General features: G+C 40.6%; 1 protein-coding gene across 18 annotated transcripts in view; it reads right to left on the bottom strand.

The window, feature by feature from the left end:
- ABI2 (abl interactor 2) overlaps positions 1-21224 on the bottom strand; it is a 108220-nt gene that overhangs the window by 69965 nt on the left and 17031 nt on the right. The gene's annotated exons all lie outside the window — the stretch shown is intronic.

Genomic DNA, 21224 nt, shown 5'->3' with positions numbered 1-21224 from the left:
TGTATTCTTTAATTACATTACATTATATGCCTGAAATAATCTACAAAATAACACAGTCTTCAATTCCACTATTTTTCAGACTCTAAATGCCCTAAATAGCCAGTAAAAATGGAAGCAACTCTTCATAATAGAGGACCTTTAAGTATTTTCCTTAGATATCAAAAAAGTAGCCACTTGAACATATTCTTTGGCGGGGAGGGGAGAATCTATATGCTTTGTATCCTTCTACTTTTTGTCAATATAGACATATATTTACAGTTAATTTGTTCCATATTTTTGGAAGTTAATCAAAGCATTAAGGATACCAACCAGCATATCATCATTTAGAAACCTAAGAACACACACATTTTTCAAACAGCTCCAAAATTAGTAACTTAAGGGTTTGGCCCTTCATCGACATCTAAGCATTGCTTGAAATACAACAGCTGTCAACTGTTTCATGAAAAATATGAGAGGCTGACTTTTAGTCTTTCAGGTCGAACATATGAGGGGGGAACACATCTGGATGAGGCTCTTCCTACTTTCAAAATGCAGCCACAAAGTATCTCTCAGTACTGGATTTCACTTCTTCTAGGACAGCAAAACCAACCTCTTTCAGACATGCAGGCCAGATAAAAAGTCCAACATATGCGAGGGCACACATTTGAATGAGGCTCCAAATCAAGCCCACAAACTGATCCTATATGCTAGAGCCAAAGCAGAGTCAGTCGGGCTGGGCACTACATGCCTGTACTGGCCTCATGCTGTGTGCAGCTCCATGGGGCAGTACGCAGTGCATGGGGCCAGCGTGTGGGCCCTATCCAGACCAGCCCCATATGCGCTAGACCAGCTCAGGCAGGCCAATGCATGCTACATTCAGCATGAGTCTGGTCCAAGACCCACAGGCAGTGCTGCGAGCCAGATGATAGGGTTACACAGGCTAGATCTGGCCCACGTGCCATATCTTTGACACCTCTGTAGTACGATTTTGAGTTTTCTTTTTGTTTGTTCATGTATAAGGCCATTCATATCACAAAATAGTCAAGAACTGGGGCAATATCTACATATCTGTTTCTAAATCCTAAGAGCTAAATTTGCAAGTCTGCAAGAGAAATACCCATGTCAGCTTTCACACAATATTTTAACTCAACCTCAACAAAGGCAAGCTTACAATAATACATCCTCCCGCTATCTCTGAACAAGCATCTTTTTTGCCCCTACTCACAATAGTGATTACTTACTTGACTTGGTAGCGTCCCTTATTTCAGCCCATACAAGCATCATCTCCTAAACCCACTTCCAAGGAAAAAACAAATGGTTACAGTTGCTCCTGTTTAACCACACAAGGAACCCCGTCTCCCTGTCTCTTCCTCTGGATCCAGGTTTTTACAGTGAGACAAAGCACAAGGGAGAAGCTGGATAGGAGAAAGATGACCTGGAAGCAAATTCTGCCTGGCTATCCCATTTTTCAAACATCCAAGAGCTGAATTAATAACATGAAGTTGAAGAGCTTGCCAGACAACTGCTGGAAACAGATATGATGATGGAATCCGTATCAATATTGTAACAGAAGAATATCTTTAGTAAAAAAAAAAAAAAAAAAAAAAAAAAAAAAACCCTTTCCCTTCCATTATGTTCAGCTGTTAGGAAGGAGGAAAATGCTATCCTTGGACCTACTTAAGAACTTACTTGAATATGCTCTGAATATTAAGATTTTGATATATTTAAACTGCCCAAAGGATCCCCAGCTTAAGGAAAGCAAAGAAATGGATATCTTCTCTTTGGCTACAGCACAGATTTCTCCACTTTCCTCACTCTACTTCCCTGCAAACAACTTCAGCTCAGTTTTTCCAAGGATATGTAACCTCACTACAATTTATTTATAGTCAAACAATTCGACAATTTCTGAAAAGCCTGTGAATCACAACAGTGAAACTGATGGGGATCTTGCTGGTTTCATTCTTCAGCAGCCTGGAAAGTCTACTAATAGAACTAGAAATCCTGATTTAAGTTAATATACTGTACATTCTGACTAGCTAACATCAGTAATGTGCAAATAAAACAAGGACTTCCATAAATTTCATGGTCATTAGTAGTCAGACTGTTTCAGAACAAGAGACAGGCAGTTTACCATTTAAAAAAAATAACTAGCATATGCTTTGACCTTACTGCTTCAAGAAACTTACAGTAAATATGAATTTAAGCTCAGGGCTAGATCTTTAGTTAGTGAAAACTGATATAAATTCCACAGAAGTCAGAATCAGGGTGAATAAAAAAATTATTTTTAATAAAAAACCTCAGATTTTTTTTGTATTTAATCATATTTTTTAATTTTGAAGATGCTTTTTATTTTTAACTATATAAAGTTAGTTTTTAATTTAAGATACATTAAAGCTCAAAAATACCATCATGGAATAGGGATTAAACCTTTTAATTATACACTATTTGAGACAATATATTCATGCAACTTTTTTAGAAAGGTTTTATAAATAGGTCACAACAGGCCATGGACTATATTAAGGGCCCAGTCTTATGGGGTTCCCAGAGGCTCCTCTACAGATTAGTAAAGATTAAAGAAAACCACTCTACCCAATGGGACTCAGCGTTCAGTCTAGAAGATCCCATTAAGCATTTCTGTGATGCTTAGTTTCAGGTCTCAAACTATGGATGTGCGTCTCCAGAGATAACATCCTTGTTAACAGCAATATCAAGAACCAATATGTAAAGAAAGCTCTTGTCAGTAAATTAAATTAGAAAATGGCATGAGTATATCAAGAAATCACAAAAAGACACTAGTAATGCAAGTACAGAAGCCTGATAACATTCTAGTAACTAACAAACTAAGCAGACTCGGCAGTCATGGTCCCTTCTTGTGCCATTTTTTAAATTGTATTATTCTTCAGTCACAGGAAATTACGTTAATCCAACTAGCAATCTGGATTTTGAAACAGCTACAGACAAACCATTGTCTTTAGGCTCTTGATGCTAGCAAGAGGCTTAAGTGAATTTTAAAAATATATAGTTGATCCAGAAGAGAACAATTTTGGTGCATGTTCATTCAGATTGTTGCAGTGAAAAGAACTACAGCTTCTCCTGACCTAACAATAAAACAAAATCTCTCTTTCAAATAATTCAAATGTAACCCCTTATATTAAATTTGAGTCAACAGTTTACACAAGCTTCAGAGCAGCAATGGACCATTCTAAACTGAAATACTTCTACAAACTAATAGGAAAACTTCATGCAAGAGGAGACAGAGGTTCAACAGTTTAATGTGGGATTAATTGCATGAAATGGCTGGAACCTAATCAACTCCTTGCGAGTAAGCAGATCATCTAACATATCCAAAACAGGACTTTCACTCATTAAAAATCTATATATTTCTAAATTGGACATCAGAAAAATCTCATGCTGAAATCTCACCTAAAACCTCTAAGAAATGTTTCAACAAGTCAGACCAAAATGTACTTCTTTTGGCCACTGCTAATAAAAGCTCATTTGCAGCTTCTGTTATACAATGATAAGTAGAACCTATCAAGATTTCTGCTAAAGTTAAAAGCCTGGGATGATTTAGTTAGGGACGGTTCTGCTTTGAGCAGGGGGTTGGACTAGATGACCTCCTGAGATTTCTTCAAACCCTAATTTTCTATGATTCTATAACAGTAAGTATAGTTTGGCCCCAAACCAGAAAAAGCTATAAGAGCACAATATTACCAGCAAGAAGAATCTTTGGCCTGGGCGGGGGAGGGGGCGCGGGCGGGCGGGGGCGTGGCAGAATGTTTCATCTTTTAAACATTTTACTGAGTTTGACTGACCTAGGTTAGTGGTGAATAAAAGCTACCTGGATGTTGTTTAATGGCATCTGAAGCTCTCTCTGCCAAAGCTCTACACAAAAGCCTTTAACTTGCTGCCCATTCAAAATGCACTCCTGCACTTTTGATATATCAACTATTGTGCAAAAATATAAAGTCACTGCAATCAAGTCTGCCATTTCAAGATGCAATACATCACAAAAGAAAAGGAAAAACTAGGGTTACTCTAATAGGATCAGGCTTCTGAATATTGTAACCATAACCCTACATACTGCCTTTAGTACTAGGAGCATTCTTTATCTTTTGCAGTCATTGAATTTGGCCTATATTGTCAAGAATCATTCCACAGCCTTGTTGATTGCTGCACTCAAATTTATTTTCCCCAAATTAAAACTCCATGTGGCCTCGGGGAACACACAAAAAAAAAATTTTATTTTATACAACAGCTGCGTTTCACACAGCAAACAATAAAAGCTATGAGAAAGCAGAAGACATCATTATGAAATGCCCAAAGTTACTTGCATACAAACTCAGAATGAGAAACATAAATATAAATGAAAAGAAATGTCTTTTACCCAGATGCTAATTCAACGTACCAATTAATCTACCTGAATATCAGTTAAATAAAGGTGATACCTTAGACGAGATTTTAATGGTGAAAGTCTGAGTATAAACTTAGAGATCAGTTCACTGTACTCCACTGATTCCAAACCAGACTGATATAATACTATATACTAAAGACATATTCATTGCCCACAGTTGTAAGTGTAGGTTTCCACAGGGGACAAAGTTCTACTTTTAAGCCAGAATAAACTCAGAAGGCAGAAAGATGCTCTCAAAACTGAGATTATCCTCATATCAGTTGCAAATGAAGATCTTCTATATGTGTTGCACTTGACACTCTGAAGATTTTTTTAATGAAAAAACTAAAGTCAAGCCCACTAGTAGCACCATTTCACTGCCCTGCTGCTCCTAAGCAACTGCTTATGTAAAACAGGGGTTTTCAACCTTTCTGGATCCGTGTACCCCCAGCGGACAGACATGGGTGGAGGGGTGGCATGCAGCTGAACATGGAGCGGCAGCAGCCGCCACATGTGAGCTTCCCCCGCCCCCCACATCCGGCCGGGTGGGTGGTGCCTGCACAGCAGCGTGCCTGCCCGCCTGAATGCACCCTCTAGGGACTTCAAGTGCCGTGGGGAGTACACGTACCCCCGGCTGACCACCACTACTGTAAAAGGAAGGGCGTGGCTGACTACACAGAAGGGATAACTATCCAGGAAAAAAGTTGCTGGTAACCAGCTGCTGCTTTTACCAAGTATTGCTGCAGATACACATTAATAGAAGTAAACCTATTTTTAAGCCATGAAAAAAAGCAGCTCTCTAAAAGAGGTATTGCATAGTGGTGCCAATGAAGTCCATGTCAAACAACCACACTGAGCAGCTGGTAGCAAGAGTCAGTCCACTGCACTCCAAAGAGACAACAAGTGATCACTCTGTATTGGCACAGTTTTCTTGACTTCTAATCACTTACACCATTATTTCATGATGCTAGTGTTGCTGTAGTACATCTGCCATCTATTTTCCTCAGATGTCACCAGCATCCACTCTTGCCATTTGTTTCAGTACATCAAATACCGAAGATTTCCATTTTCCAATGCAAATGTATTCCTCATCAAAAGTTGCAAGTTACAATACTTAGATGGGGTGCAAACCATGCAGAAAACAACAACTGTATACTATGGCTGCACAGGGCAGGCCAGACAGGGTTGTAATAAAGTTTATACATCAGCTATGGGATGTAAAGTAATTGTGTGAGAAATCTAAGCAGAATTTCCCAAGACATGCTTGTATCACAAGTATGACAACCTTAACAAGTACAGTTCCATACATTTTACAAGAGTTTTCCTGCTTCGGGCAGGGGTTTGGACTAGATGACCTCTTGAGGTCCCTTCCAGCCTTACTTCTCTGTTATTCTCTGTTTTTACTATTGCTTTATAACTTCAGATCTGGACCATTTTAAGTGTAGCACTGTATCCACCACGTGTATTTGAGCTGCATCTGCTTACACCGCTAAGCAAGATATGGTTTTAACTTAAATTTACTTCAATAGCTCTGCAAAGATGCTCACGCTTTAGCACCTGTGGTATGTGTCAGTGCAAGTATAAGCGAGCTAGATTATCTTCTGCCTCTTGCAGTAACAGAATCATTAACTCTAATCACAGGACCAAATTTTACCTTCACATAGAGCAGTTCCCAATCTGTGGTACAGGTACCACCAGTGGTACACAGACAACCTGTCAGTGGTACACGTTAACAGATTTATTACAATTACTTTATATGACAAAAATTTGCTGGTGGTATTTAAGGTTGTATCATTTTAAATTGATAGTGCACAATCTGTCAGAGTTTGAGAACAGAGTTACAAATTCCCTGTTTTCCATTCAACTGAATAGGTGTTATTTGAAACTGCTCAGAAAAAAGATGCTAAGTAAAAAAAAAAAAGGAAAAGAAATTTAATCTGTAAATCATTTATTGCTTGATCTGCAAGTCAAAAGACAGAACACCTTGTGATTTCAGGCATTTGCAGTGATGACTTAAAAAATTCTGTTGTGTACAAGGCAAAATTTGATACAGGATGCAGTGCTCAAGAAGTCAAGTCAGTCAGTAGCTTACTCAGAGTATTTCCTCTGGAAGTCGACACACAAATATAGATTCCACAATGCCATTTTACTTTCAGAGCACACATACATTTATGTCCCTGGGTGTTAAAAAAAACCTAGAGACCACCAAAAATAATAGTCATAAAAACAACATAATCATAAGAACTAAAATTTACTCTCCTTCACTGTGTGCTTTCTTGACAACAGGCTGAAAGTGACAGATTTCACGACCTTGTTAAGAGATCTGATTATGCCTTCTTCAGGAAGAGCTGAAGAATGCTTTGCATTCAAAAGTTTGCCTAACTTTATCTCAACTATACAGCTGATCCAAAAAGCTATCACCCCAAAAATCCAACTACTCCATCCAGAAAGAGCACAGACCACCTGCAGACACTTCCTCAGCCTGACAAAGGGTGTTTGTGCCCGAAAGGTTGCTAGGAAGAACTTTTCCAACTATGTGCATTGGTCTAATAAAAGATACCAGATTTCCCCAAAGAGCCTTGTCTCTAACCATGCTTAATAATTCATTGGATTATTGTTCAATTAAATTTACTATAATATTAGCCAGAGTATAGTGTCTTGTCTAACAATTCTAAGGTGGCTTCCCAACAGCGTAGCAGTCTCTATGCTTCAACTGCTACAGACTCCTCAGATCAATTTATAATGTCAAATGTGGTATATCTGGGTGTGGCCCAGCATGTGTTTTATGTAAATTCATGTAAAGCTGCCCCAGGAAGGGACAGGGCAAGCTTGGCCCAGGTCAGGAACTTGGCTGGCCACTACCCAGGTGAGGGTCATGGGAGAGGCCCAAAAGACTGTACGTTTGCCACTCAAGGTGTGATCCAGATAAAGCCTATGGCCCACAGGAGCCACTCCAAGAGGGAGCAGGGCAGGATTAGTTGTCAGTGCAAGAAAGGGACCCTGTGAGAGGGGGTACAATGCAAGAGGCCCTAGTGAGAGAAGGGCGGAGTGAATGTGTGCGTGTGAAAGAGGCTTGACAGTGAGGGCTAAGCATAACGACACTATGGATGCCATCTGCGAAGCATGGGCTACAGCGTAGGGCAGGTTCAGAGCCGCAGATAGCATCCCCTGGCACCAGGGCATGTACAGTAATCAGCAGTCTCCCACATTTTACCACCCATTTTGAGAACAGCAAAGTTGTGGCAGGCGAGACTGGGTAGACTGCCCCACAGACAGGTGGGCAGGCCGGCATGAGATACAGCCTTGAAAGCTGCCCCCTGTCATGCTGGGATTAATCAAGAAAAGAATCGCTGCAATAGGTACTGTTTAGATGAGTGGAAGACACAGCTTGTGGGTATAAGGATGAAAAACTAGGAGACAGAGCAAAAGGTTTTATGCAAACAGGAGTACAGAAATAATCATTCTTCCATTACTGGAAAATAATCATCCAACACTTGCAAACATTCTTCGCAATAATTGGTCAGTTCCTTAAAGTTAACTTTTTTGTTTGCTGCTTTACAAAGCTAATTGCCAATGAAACCAGAGAACTGGCACAATGTACTCGAAGCACAAAATATATCTTCCCAAATTTAAAAAAGGGCTTATAAAAAAACCCATACAGGAGAGTACAGGCCACAAATAAAGCTACATATCACTGAAACATCGTAAGTTCCTCTAATGCACAGAGTGCTAAGACTCAGGAAGACAGCACCAGTGCTCACCCACCTCACAGAAGTTAGCAAGATTCTTTCTAGTGTTTGTAGCACAAGACAGATAATCTTACTATTATACATCTACTGATGGCCTCACATAGGCATAACTCCCAAATCAAGCTGATTCAGTTAAATGCTGCACATGAAATGTGTGCCATAGACAAATGAAAACACACTAAAGTTCTTCATGGAGAAGGAAAGCAGAGGTAATAGGGAATAAGAGGTAATTGGGTAAAAGTGACATAGCTATGTCAAAGTAACTGACAAAATGGTTAAAATTGGACAAAATCCATTACTTGACCATATATAATCACGTTCTCTCATTCCCCTCAAGTTTCATATTTTTATTCCAATGCTTAATTTTAGGTCTGTTTTCAAACTTCATGAAACAAATAATTAATTTTAGGTCTGTTTTCAAACTTAATGTTCTCCCTCTAAATCACATCTCTAAATCAAAAGAGGAATTACTGTAAAAAAAAAAAAAAAAAAAAAAAATCACACAATTTAGGCAAATAATCCTAGAAAATGATCCTTAAATATTTACATCTGATGGCCTACTAAACTATGCTTGCTCTAGGTATTAGAGCAGGGGTGGGCAATTATTTCAGTTGGAGGACCACTTAAGTTTTGGTAAGCTGTTAAGGGCTGCTCACAATTTTTTTTAAGATACCATTTTAACAAATTTTAGATTAAAAACAAACCGTATACTAAAAATCAAAAGATCTACTAGCTATAACATTTTAAAATAGCTTCAAAAATAATTTTGTCTTGATTTGTTTTTTTGAGTAATGCAAATGCTTCTACATGTACAATAACTCAGAATAGTCTTACTTTTATATACTGCATGGAATGGAGGGTAGGGCACGTAGGAGTGTGGAGGTAGAGATGCACATGTCAGGGGGGCTGCATTCAAGCCAGGTCCTAGGAGCTGGCTGGGGGTGGGGGAAGGGAGGAACAAAGGGGAGCAGAGGGCATGTTCGGCAAAGCTTATCCAGGCTGTCCAGTGAAGGTGCGGTCTGGCCCACGGCTGCCCCCACAGTGCTCCACCTGGGGCTGAGCCCTGCCCACTTCTGCCTGGGGCAGCCCATGATGTGATCCCAGCTGCCCCAGCTCCACCAAGCCTGTACAGCTTTCCAGCAGGGCTGCTCGTGGTGCAGCTGCAGCCATTCGGGTACTGCTCAGTTCCCCCCACCTCCAGCAGCAACTTCTCCTGCCCCTGCCCCTGCTGTATTGTGGCCTTAGGAGCAGGCAGAGCTCAGCCCCATGCAGAGTCATAGGCAAGAGACAATTAATTGGTGGGTCCCAGCCCACAAGCCCAGTCCAATCAGCTGGCAGGCCAGATTTTTCCCCACCCCTGTATTACAGCCATGTTCTGCCAACTGAATTAGCACCTTATTTACCAAGCTCTACAAGAGCAGAAGCTTCCTTTTGTTAAGGTCTTTGAGGCTAAAGAATCTCACAACTTTTCTGCTGTTAACATAAAACTGACTTTTCTGTTTTCTCAAACTGATATATTCCACAGGCAGGCTAATAATGAAGGGGAGGGCAAGGAAGGGTTGTTTTTTTCAATACTCTGGCCAGCTGTTCCTGAAGATCACATATGACAATAGCAACTCAACAGAAACATTATGTCACAAACTTGAAAACCATTCTGCTGCTTTAAGAACCCAAGATCCTATAGAATAAGAGCTAACAAGATGCTTGGAAGGATTATGGTATTTAGCATTTTCAACTAATAGCAACACACACTTCCAAAATTTTCAAATTATATTTCAGTTAATTTTTTGCACTAGCAAGGAAAGTAACTCCTAATTATACAACATGTAATAACTAAATACTCATAACAGCCAGGGATTGAAAAATTCACTCACCCATGGCAAACAGGAAGCTTTCCTAAGTAAAATGTCATCAACTACTACAAAGTCTAAGCTTTTATTTCATTAAAAACTAAACCCTTTACCACTATGGCTGTAAATATATTATTTGGTACATATTTTGAAGGTTAACACTAAAATGTCATATTTGAGTCTACAGAGGCAATGTTCATTATTGCTTCAAGGTATCCTATAGACAACATCAATCTGTTCCTTGGCGGTTGCAATTTAATTCTACTTCTAGTAGGGAAAGCTATGAACAGTACCACAGGTGGGTACTGAGAGCATTTGATGACTAGGGTCACAAAAAAGACAAATCAGGGAAAGGAAATTAAGCAGACACTTTACACTGCAGTTAGAGATGAAAGACAAAGTAGAGGGAAGATGAGACATCTCTTTTCCGGCAGCCAGATGGAATTTATGAAGACTTTCCGTATATCCAGCATCTATTACCTAGTGGTTGATGCAAAAAGATGAAGCCATCAAGCTAAGTCTTTGCAGAGCACTGTGACAGGAAGACCGCTGGCTTCCAGAAGAGGTGAGAGGATAGGGAAAGGAGAGAGCTGACTTGTCATCTGAGCATTTCTGCATCAGTCCCTTACTTGTCATATAGATAAACAAATAACATTCTAGTAACAAATCAATTGGGACTCAAAAATTTTATTGAACATCTGTCTAGATGGGACAGGAGTGATTAATAAAACATGTTTTACTAAGGACTCAGCAGGGTGGCACCTTAGACCACCTATACATGTGATGGAGCTCTGCTCCGACGCATGCTTATTTAGCATATGCCAGAGCAGACTCAATTAAACAAATCTGCTGCTAGTCTGCTGGAGCATGCTAATTAGTATGCTCCAGCAGTCACTGCATCACATGGATTCAGTACCCCTGCTTTTCAAAATGGCAGCATGGGCACATTAACTAAAGCTCACTAAACGAGCTTTAGTTAAAGTGCCCCTGCCACTATTTTGAAGCGCAAGATGCTGAATACACATGATGCTGTGGGCACTTTAAGAAGAGCTGCTCTCAGAGCCACTCTAACACCTCCTCACACACACATATTGTGGGGAACATGTATAGAGATGACCTTAAAGACTAACTGGCTCACAGAGGCTTGAATAGGCAACTGCCTACTTCATAAAATGCATCTGTGCTATTGCCATTCTGAACCAGTTAATCTATGAAGTGTCACCCTGCCTTTTCTTCTACCTTACTTCAGGCCAACATGCCGAACTACCTCTCTAGATTTATTTAAAAGGAATACAGTACTGAGATCTCAAAGGAGAGGAGGAATAAGATGATGCAAGTAAGAGTGATGTTGCAGTGCATGTGTTCAGAGTGTGTGTGTGTTCAAGTGTTATCTCCAGGTACTTTTCTGATGCACTGTGTTGTTTTTTTACAGCTTGTTACTCTTAGTATCACAGCACCATACAACACTAATGCTAAGATAGATGAATCCCATTACTCCACTGCAACAGAGCTGTTAGCAGAGTTCTAAATGTCTATTCTACATTACTCCCACATAACTAGTACTGTAAATGGTACAAAGAGGGCCGATTTTATACTAGCTCTTAACTTGGGTCTCCAGGGCTGACAGAATTTAAATATCTTTTCAGTTATAAGTTGAGAAAAATTGATACAGCTTTATTAACACAAATTCACAAAGCTGTGTTTATGAAGGACTTTTCAAAATAAAGCTACACTTTTAATTAAGAAGGACCACAAAAACGGTAGTAGAAGATACTCAGTACAAATCTAAGAACACTACACAAATACTTCACCTACATTAAAGTTAGAAGCCACTCACTCATGCACCAGTTGAAACAACTTTGGTCCATTTACAGCAAACGTCAAAGTAAAACCAGTCTGTTGCTACATGGCCAAGTGTGGGAAAACTGTTGGATACAACCTGCAACTTATTTACCCCATCAGCATCAAGTCTTCTATAATTATTTTCATAGGTTATTTTTCTAAGCATGACCTACTTTCAAACTAATTAGTGTTTCTTACCCAGAAAAAGAAACTATCCTACATCAGGAATATCAATAATTGCATTTTGATCTTTTAAAAGCAATGCAAAGGGTAAAGATTGTGCATATAGTGGGAAACAATATGAATTTAGTTCATTATGTATAACTCAGAAATGTTGTTCATAAAAAAAAAAAAAATTAGCACATTCTAATACAAAAAGAATACAAAACATGCCAGATACAGGTCTGATTCAGTTTTGATAAAGTTGTTTCCTGTATGTACATTTTTTCTATGTTCCCTGAATGTAAAAATACTACACAATTGTCTCATGAGCAGGGATCCTGGTTTTCCTTGATAAAAAAAAAAAAAGTAAATTCTCTGATTAAAAATCCTAAAATCCATAATTAAAATTACAGTGGCCCCCCCCCCACACACACAGCCACCCTGGCCCTGCTTGTGCCCCTTGCCCCTTCTCCACAACTCCCGCCCCCCCGCCCTGCTGGAGGGGGCCCCCAGCTGCCATGATCTATGGGGTCAGGGACCCAGGTCCACAGCCCCCTGCTCCCAAAAGAAGGCAGCAGCTACGGGTAGAGGTGGAGCCAGCTCCTGGCTGCAGCACACACTCCCAGGGGGCGAGGGGGACCTACACCCTCCAGATCTGTTCGGGAGGTGGAGGCAGGGTGGTTGTGTGCTGCAGGCTCATACTCCCCACCCTGCTGCCCTCCCCCAGGGCCTCTGCAGCACACTGCAACCTGGCATGGCAGGACACAGCAGGGCCGTGCAGGAAATCTGCTTGCCCCTGTGAGCTCCACACTGCCCTGGTGATGCTTTCCCTGGGCACAGGGACAGCAGTGAGGGGCACAACCCCACAATACTCACGTTCACTGGGATAGCAGCACCAGGGCAGCATGGAGCATGCAGGGCCAAGCAGCTTTCCTACGCAGCCCTGCTGCTCCAGGTCTTACACACTGCGCTGCAGAGGCCTTGGGGGAGGGCAGCAAGGCAGGGAGCAAGAGCCAGCAGTGTGCCCCCACCCAGATCTGGGGGGTGCAGGTACCCCCTGCCCATCCAGGACTGTGCACTGCAGCAGGGAGCCAGCCCTAACCCCCAGCCCTAAACAAGCCCCCCACAATTCAGAGCTCTGAGGCCACACATTGCCCAACAGGGCAGAAGCCCCAGCCCTACCCAACTCCCTCCCTATGGCAGCCTCAATCCCCGCCTCACTTACCTGCAGGAGCTATTGTCCAGGCTGCCTGGGGCCATGTGCATATACATGCACATGGTGCCCCTACCTGACTGCCCTACTCCCTCCCAGCCCCCTGCAGGCTGGAGCTATGCCAGCCTGCATAGGTCTCGCTGCAAAACTACAAAATCCATGGGTTTCTCTGCTAAAATGAAAAATCCACATTTTACTCTAGTAAAGGGGGAAATCCAAGGTTTACTCCATTTTTCGGTGGGAAATGGAAAACATGGATTCCAACTCATGAGGCAGATACATTCTGAATAAGCCTCTATATCTACAGGAATATGTCAGACAACAGAACTTCAAAAGAAAACCAATGACTGAAATGCAGACTTCCACTAGTCAACATTAGCAAGAACTTTATGTAAATCTAAATGCATCAAGGGCCTTCTCGCTCAACCAGAGATCAAGGTAAAGAACTCCAGGCAGGGAAAACCTAAAGAGATTATGTCTCTCTAAAAACTCATTAACGAGAAAACCAAAGAATTTTATACCATGGCTGCCTAAGCCTTTGTTAATTGCTTTACTGAGGGCTGCTCAGGAGAGTAGGATTAACCAATTTACTGAGAAATCACTGACCTATGTGCAATTATTTCCGTGTTCTTTTTGAGTGTGAAACAAGCCCATTGGCTTTCACTTTTAAAAATCAGCACTAGCAAGATACTTTCACTAACCAAATCTGTTTTCACCAATACGTCACCCTCAGTTTGAAAGAACCAAGTCAAGTTAATGTGAGATCATTCCTTAATCAAAAATTGCTTAATACAAATTAGCTAAATTTAACTCTGTGTACCACAGAAACTAGTCTTGACATTTGCAAATGATTTTGACACCACAGCCAAACAAAGAGCTGCCAGAGGGCACAAGGGATTGGATGGCCATGATGGCCAACTATAGTTCCCATCAGAGAGAAGTACTGCTGCATTCATCTGTTCCAAATATGAAGATTTATTAAATCAATCAGCAGCTAGAGTTTATTTTCATTTGCTTACAAGAAAATGAGCAGCTAAGGAATTCATTAATTTATGCTGCAAAACAATTCTCTTAAAACCATTTTAAAAAACCAAGTAGAAGATATGGTATAAAATATAATAACTTTACACACACTAAGCACTCTAGACATATCATAAAAGTGAACTGGCCATTGTTGTTCCAGTATTTCATCAGAAATGAGCTTTGAGACTGGATGTCTGTACTGGTAAAGGCTTAACTGAAACTATTCATGACTATAAGAAGAAAAATAGTGGGAGAGTATTCTTACTAGTGATTGTATGCTACCGAATGAAACTGCATGTCTATGATGAGAGATAGGCATGCTCAATCCAATGCATAAATTCAGTGTTGCATTCAAGGAAAAGAGAAAACTTAATTTTAAAAAGCAAACTATTGGCATTAATAAAAGCCAGAAGCATCTAAAACTTGGCATGGTAATAAAAATGTATGAAGTTCTAATGGCTTTATTTCTTGGTTTACTCAATTCAAGCCAGTAAATTATGTACAAAACTCCTCTAAACCAAAAACTTAGAACATTGAAAGGTGTCGGGACACTACAAAGACCAACCTTAATTTGAGAACACTAGCCGTCCCAAAAATATTTTCAATGTCTAAAAGTTTTAACAGTCAAAAGAAAAAGCCAAGGATGCAAAACTTAGCTGAGAACTCCACCGTGATTTACAGATTTGAAGCACACAACGTGAGAGGGTCCTCGCAAGAGAGGCTTCAACCATAACCACTTTGTAGCATCCTTTGCCACCTTCAATCTTGTAGTCAGATGACATTTTAGAAGCAAAGTTCAATTCAGGTGAGTGTCCAGACATGTTTTGAAGATATCTAGAGTAGGTGATTATACCACCTCTGGGGGGAGTCTATTCCAGATCCTGGTCACTCAAATTGTAAAAAGTTTTTCCCTATGTCTAATCCAAAGCAGTCTTCTAGCAACATATGACCATTAGTCCTAGCCTTCCTCTGGGGAGCCCTGGTGAACAGACAGACATTCTCCCAGCCCCTGATACACACCCTTATGTACTTATAGGCTGCCACCAAGTCTTCTCTGAGTCTTCTCTTCTCCATGCTGAACAGACCCATGTCTCAGCCTCTCATTGTATGGCCTCGTCTCCATACCTCTAGCCATATGCGTAGCCCTCCTTTGGACTCTCTAAAGCCTCTGCGCATCCTTCTTGAAGTGCGGTGCCCAGAACTAAGATGCAGTACTCCAGCTGCGGCTTCACCAAGGCCAAGTAAAGTGGGAGGATGACATCTTTAGTCTTGAGATGCATCAGTAGATGCATGCTAGTGTTTGGTTTGCTTTGCTGGCTACGGCATCACATTGGTGGGTCATGTTCATTCTATGGTCTATCAAGACCACCAGGTCTCAGTTGTGGTGACAGTAAGCATGGCACTGCTTGGGTTGTTGTAAAGATGTTGTGGGTTGTTTCTCCCCAGGTGGAGCACCTTACACTTCTTGGTGTTGAACATCAGGTTTTGATCTGCCCACCTTGCGAACCTGCCCAGGTCAGCCTGTATTCCCAGCCTATGCTCCAGCATGACCACAGCCCCCCATAATTTGCGTTCATCTGCGAACTTTGCCAGTCTGCTTTTAACACCCAAATCCAAATTATTTAATGAATATGTTAAAAATCATCAGTCTGAGTACTAAACCCTGAGGGACACCACTGGTTGCCAAGCGCCATGATGACTGTTCCAGCTATTATTACTCTCTGGGTCATATCTCGGAGCCAGTTTCCTAAGCCACCAGACCTTGGGTTATTGAGGCCGCAGTTCCCCAATTTTACCATAAGCATGTTGTCGGAGATCAAGTCAAAGGCTTTTCTGAAATCCAAGTATATGACATCAACCTCATCTTCCTTATCCAGGCAGCATGTTACCTGATCATAGAAGGAAAGGAGGATGGTCAGGCATGACTTGCCTGCAATGAACCCACATTGGCTATTTGTTAGAATGTTGCCTTCTGTTAGCCTATTGCTAATGGATTCTTTGATAACTTTTTCCAGGGATTTAGGTCAAACTGATTGGCCTGTAATTCCCTGGATCTTCCTTACTTTTTTTTTTTTTTTTTTACATAGGAACCACATTGGTCCTCTTCCAGTCTTCTGGAACCTCTCCCAAGTGCCAAAAAGTTCTGAACGACTTTTGCCATGGGTTGTGCAATGATGTCAGCCAATTCTTTCAGCGCTCTCAGGTGCAGTGCATCTGGTCCTGATGACTTGTAGATATCCAGCTGCTCTATATGTTACCTCACAAGATCTTTGGCAACTGTTGATGGGTAATTGCCCCCACCTTGATTGTCCTGTACCCTTTCAAACAAGGTAACAACCTTAGACCAGTGGAATACTGATGCGAAGTAATTGTTTAGGAGTTCGGATTTCTCTTGGGTATCAGTTGTCAACTGTCCCATCTTGTTCAGCAGGGGTCCAGTGTTTCCCTTATTTTTTCTCTGATTTTCTATGTACATGAAGGAGGACTTTTCATTTTTCTTGATTTCTGTTGCCAATCTGAATTCGGTTTACACCCTTGCTTTTCTAATCCTTTCCCTACAAATGCGGGCTATTGCTGGGTACTCCTCCTTGGTGGCATTTCCTGACTTCCATCCCTTGTTTCTCTTTTAAATTTCAGGAGGTCCATGACTTTCCTGTTGAGCTAAGGGGGGTCCTCCCAACCCTTTTGCTACCTTCCTGGTAGCAAAGCTTGCTACACAGAAAAAGAAAATATACAGTAACATGCAGTTTCGTTTCAACAGAAATTTGATACTGTCAAATTTACAAAAAGATCGGTGTGAAACAGAGGATGAATGATGTATATCTAGGGATCCATCTACCCATACATATTAATGTGATCCAATAAACTCAGGCACTTATTGCACTGGAGTTGACTGATCCCAGGCATTGCATTTATACATGCACCCAGGACCACAGCACACTGAGTTGGGTTGGAGCAGCACCGGCTGGCAGAAGGCCTGGGTGGCCAGCCTGGCAATCCAGGGGTTCTCTGACCCAGCTCAACATGGTGTGGAGGGGCTAGCTGGGGCACAAAGATGCTCCAGTGTGGGGCTAGCCATCAGCCAGCCCCTGCACTGAAGCACCCTCATGCCCCAACCAGCTGCATCAGTGTCTACATGTACATTGCTGTGGAGTTAAAAAAAAAAACAAAAACCTCTGCAGCAGGATAATATTTATATTTACAAGTATTACTCTGCTTCAGAGCTTATTAGTTTACTCTAGCCTAATATCCCTATGTCAGGGATGGGTGCTATAAGATGGGTGCATAGCCCCTACGCATCCAACACTTTACTTGGGTAAGCTGTGGGGGAAAACAGATAATACCGTCACTACCAACCTCAGATGTTCTTCTCTCTCCTGCTATGCCCTGGTGCATGGTCTTAACTGTTGGGAGTTGGATGTAGGCTGGGTGACAACTCGGGTGGTCTCCCAGGACAGCTTTCTTCATGGGGCTCCTGCTCCCCTTACACCACCCTCACCCCATCCAAGATATCATATGCCTGGACCCGGATCTTGCATCAGCTGATGATGCCATTGGCTGTTACTTGCTGGTATACTGAATGAAGTTTATCAGTTAAGCTCCTTCATTTGGGTTCCCTGAAAACATCTTTAAATCAATTCATTATAGGCTCCCAGTTCCCCAATTAAGAGGAGTCCATTCGGAGTCTGTAGGACAACTTCCTCCGATCAATTTGTCCCAGGTTCCTGAAGTAATCTATCTTGATCAGTCCATTAAGAGTCCCTTAAACAAACCAATCAGTTGATCTCAGTTCCTTAGTCCATCAAATGGAATCAGCACACAAAGTGTCCATCAAGATGATCAAAAAAAAAAAAAATATGGAACAAACTCATGCCTGGTTCCTGGGTAAATCAACTCAAAATTATAAGGTCTCCAGTCCAGATGAGTTAAGTAAGGGAAGTCCATGAAGGAACAAAAAAAGGCAAATTATACATGATTCTTAGTTGCAGTATTTAATAACGTCTTTTCATTTGTTGAATTTGATGTTTGTGATACGTTTGTTCAGTTTTGTTTGTATTCTGAGAAAGTAGGATGCTTAGGATTTATAAGCCTATACCTGATTCATGTGAAGGAGAAAATATGAAGACAGTGGAGGTAAGGCAAACCAAAATAGGAACCAGAGATATGGGTCTTTGTGGAAGACATGAGCACAGGAGGCAAAAGTGAAGGGGGTAAAATTATGCATCTTTGGCAGAGTACAGTGTTTGAGTGGAGCAGCATTTAGGCTAATAAAAGCTAGGTTGAACAGAGTCAGATAGTGAAAAATAAATGGGTTAACGATGGTGGCACAAGGATGCAGAATAAGCACTATAAGACCACAGTATGCAAAACATATCTTGTGTATTGACACCTAACCATTCTTCTGTCATGATGGAGTCTCCTCAGCAGTGAAAGGAATTTGGCCATTTTAAAAAAGAAATAAAACTCAATTTCTATCAAGGGCCTATGCTCCACAATTTAGTTAGAATTATTTTCAAGGTAAGGCTAAACACAGTGCATGAATCACTCCAGATTTGGGTTAACAAATCTCTGCAAAGACACAAGAAGTGTACAAAGCCAGTCTTTACAGTGTTCCAAGCCTTTACTGTAGGAAAAATAATTTAAGATATCTTCCAAACATGGAAGATGCCTTAAATTATGATCATTTGCCTGTTCTTTGTGCACTACTCCACTCAGCATTGGCACAATATATCCAGACACTGAACAGTCTTCAGTTAAGAAAAGTAAAATAGGGTATAGTATTTCAGAGCAGTAAATATTCAGTTATGTTTAATTATAGATGGGCAGTGGCAGATGAAAAAGCAAAACCTGAAAACTATCACACCAATGACTGAAAGACCACAAGACTTCTTAACAGCAGCTATTAACCTGTTACAAGATGTGAAGCAACCCTGCTAGAACATTTATCTTCACTAAAATGATAATACAGCACCAATAGTCACGTTCACATAATTGGAGATTCAAACTTTGCCTGTTCATACCATTTCTGATGGCATTCTCGAACAATGAAGCTGCAGGAAACTGGTGGATGAAAATTAAAAACTAGCATGTGGCTACTTTTACTAGAAGGTTGCCATATTTTTTAATATTCTGCTGCAATTTATCAAATCACACATATGACATCACAGTGAATGGAAAAATAAAGTATGAACTACGGGTAAGAAAATACAAATAATGGAAACCTAAAAGAAAATAAAAATTAATTTGTCAAGTTAATTTAGTTCAAGAATAACATTGTGTTGTATCATAACCACTAAAACAAAATTAATAGCTTATCACACCATGACAATGGAGGGGCCAAACAGAAGTCTGATGAAATCCACTAATGGAGTGTTCTCATGGGTTGCAGGCATTTCTTCTAAGAGGTAGGTCATACATCATTCAGTTCAAACAGAGTTCTTCCTGCATCTTACTGTTGGCATTTACACTTTCATGCCTTCCCACAGAATGTGTGGTAAGGGAGAACTGGTATGGTGGCAGACCCAAAACTACCTGAAATAAAGGCTCTGACTTTGGAGCAAAATAGTCCTTTAAAGGTTTGAAGTGTACCTGTTACCGTTTCCTTCTAAATGAAGCAGTATGAAATCTATTAGCCCTGTGGAGGAGAAACTTTTAAGAGTAGAGAGAACATAAGAATGACTGAACCACACACAACTAATCCTCCTTGGGGCTATATCCTGCATCAGAAAGGCAAGATAGATGATCACAAGGGATAAAGAGTACTCCTGCGATATGTTCTCCATCCCAGAAACACATCTCCTAATGTTTCCTTTAAATTAATGAAGCTCCAGGCTCAAAAAAGGTCATAAACAAGAGCTAAACTTTTAAAAACTTTTTTTTTTTTTTAAAGTGCAAATGTGATTGGTGTAGAACCTCAACCAGGGTGCCACAAGATTCTTTTAAGGGCATCACATAATACTAGCAGTTAGATGTGCAAACACCCACAAACAATTCACAAGATAAAGACAGAGATTTCAAACAGGAATCCAGAGCAACAAAAACATTCTAACCCATGGTGTTTTTGTAAGATCTTTAACAAAAGAATTCCTCTATTATTTCTGTAGTCATAAATGTGACTGAAACTAAGACTTGGCATTTTATGAAGGCTGCTTTGAGTCTAAAAAAGTTAAGAATTTCACCAGGAGTTTTAATACATTGGTTTTGTCAAGACCTATACCTCTGACTACTTTTGAAGAAGTTGGAAAAGGTTTATAGGTTAAAGTATTTCGCTACCAAAAGCATTTTTCTAATATTGAAGGCATTGTGAGGATCCTGGAAAGGTTCCATATACCTGACCTGGTTTAGGAGGGTGATATAATATTGAAAAGTAAAATGTATATTCCATTTATATGATAGTCCTTTCAACCCACTAACAAGGAGAAGTTCGTTCTCATGAACAAGGAATGAGACACTGAATTCAAGCAAAGAAAGGTATATCTGATGTGGGGAACAATAGACAAGGGGACCAGATGAGGTAAGGCATATAATTTAAGGTACCTTGCAAAATCCACAGACACTCTTGCCTATACAATAGCTATACTTACATCACCATACTGTCCAGAGGCTCTAGCTGCATTGTATTAGGAACTATAGAAAGAGGCTTCCTATCTAACACAAGTACTTCAGCACTGTCAGTACTCAAATGTAATAAACATACAACTCAACAGTTAGTTATTTTTGGTGAAGTGTATCAAAGTCACTGCTAGATTGAGCAGTCAGAACTCTTGTGGTAGAGGCAATATATTTTGTTAACCCAACTAGATAGCGGCAAAAAATATATATATGTAAAATTTCCAAGCTCTCAGGCTCATGCATCCTTCCTCAGGCAAAGGAGAACGTAAAGATTGTAAAAATTGTACAGATCTGGCTGAAATGTTACAGATCTTACAGATTTTACAGTTCTGACAAAAAAAATTACAATCTTTGCATTCTCCTTTGCCTGAGGAAGGGTGCCTATAAGCTTGCAAAAAATA

The sequence above is a fragment of the Crocodylus siamensis genome, chromosome 4, assembly GCF_052110815.1.
Source record: "Crocodylus siamensis isolate JL-2025a chromosome 4, ASM5211081v1, whole genome shotgun sequence".
Classification (NCBI taxonomy): Eukaryota; Metazoa; Chordata; order Crocodylia; family Crocodylidae; genus Crocodylus; species Crocodylus siamensis.
This window is presented reverse-complemented; position numbering and strand designations above follow the sequence as displayed.